Raw genomic sequence first — 1,276 nt, 5'->3', positions numbered from 1 at the left:
ATAGAAAAGAAAGTTTAATAGAAAGAAAGGAAAGGAAAGAAAGAAAGTACACCCAAAAAGGTTGTTGGGCGGGCGGATTGCCAAGTGGCAACCGCGGCCAGAGGTCTTTTTTAAGAGAAGATATTTAAAACCAAAACACAAAGACACCTAAAGATCTCTTTCCTACATACTAGATTTAGTCTTTGAAAAAGTCTGTCTTCAAATAATCAGTGTGCCTATTACTAAACCCATAGGACAACAGAGATGAACTAGATGGACGTGCCATGCCCCTGACAGTGCAGGAAGTAGTAAGCAAAGTTATCAGACTCTAGGAAAAGCAAGAGCCTCTGCAACACGCACTGCCGGAGGGGTCCTCTGTGGAGAGAGGGGAGTCCTAGAAGAGAACCACCATCCCCATCCCCACTCCCTCCCTTCAGTCCTAGGCAGCTGTCGCACTTGGAGATACAAAACAGAAACCCCATCGTCTACCAAAAGGCATCTTCCCTGAGCAGGTAGTTACAGAACTAATAGGTTCATCAGCGGGCCCTAACAGTGGGTGGCATTAGTCCCCAGCAGGCGCTGTGACACACGAGGGGGGAAAGGCTGCAGGCAGCTGTCACTGGCATCTAGAGATGGGGGCCAGGACAATGCTAGACACCCTCCGAGGCACAGGGCAACCTCCCTCCCAGACCCGCTCTGCCGGTAACGAGGAATTACCCAGCCCAAAACATGAACAGCACTACGTCTGAGGAACCCTCGGAGCAAGTACTCCAGCTTAGCTGGCTCTCTGCCAGAGGTACAGTGGCCACTAGAGGGAAAGGGCCGGATGGCCCCCGACACGTCAGGGATGAGGCGATCCCCCACACTGCGTCTGAAGAAAGGAGTAGGAACCAGGACCACGGCCTTCAGTGACACGAAACACAGGAATCACTCTGAAATCATTTCCTAACTGAGCTCTGACCAACACACACTAATTTTCATGGGGAATCTGGACAACACGGTGACAGCTAACACATTACAAAGCGTTATTTTAATGCTCCAAAGATACACAGTGAACAATGAAAAGCTGCCCGAGTGTGTAGGCCTCCAGCAGGAAGATATTTTGCGTGTCTGATAAGATTTCTTGCAGACTTCTTGCAGAAACCTTGAGTTCTTACGCTACAGGGCTAGGGTTCCTCTAATTGCGCTGGAGGAAAAGGAACACGCTCTGTGCCAAGACCCACAGCGTGCACACCTCGCCAACGCTGAATCAGACACTGCAGGAGGCTGCGGTCTCGAAGGGCTTGCTTTCATTCCT

At 50.4% G+C, this 1,276-nt stretch overlaps 1 protein-coding gene across 1 annotated transcript in view; it reads right to left on the bottom strand.

Annotated features, from left to right (window-relative positions):
* STIM2 (stromal interaction molecule 2) overlaps positions 1 to 1,276 on the bottom strand; it is a gene marked incomplete in the record, with an annotated part of 102,186 nt that overhangs the window by 26,088 nt on the left and 74,822 nt on the right.

The sequence above is a fragment of the Tupaia chinensis genome, unplaced genomic scaffold (assembly GCF_000334495.1).
Source record: "Tupaia chinensis unplaced genomic scaffold, TupChi_1.0 Scaffold000426_1, whole genome shotgun sequence".
NCBI classification, from domain to species: domain Eukaryota; kingdom Metazoa; phylum Chordata; class Mammalia; order Scandentia; family Tupaiidae; genus Tupaia; species Tupaia belangeri.
The sequence above is the reverse complement of the archived record's forward strand: the minus strand, read 5'-3'. Positions and strand labels throughout refer to the sequence as shown.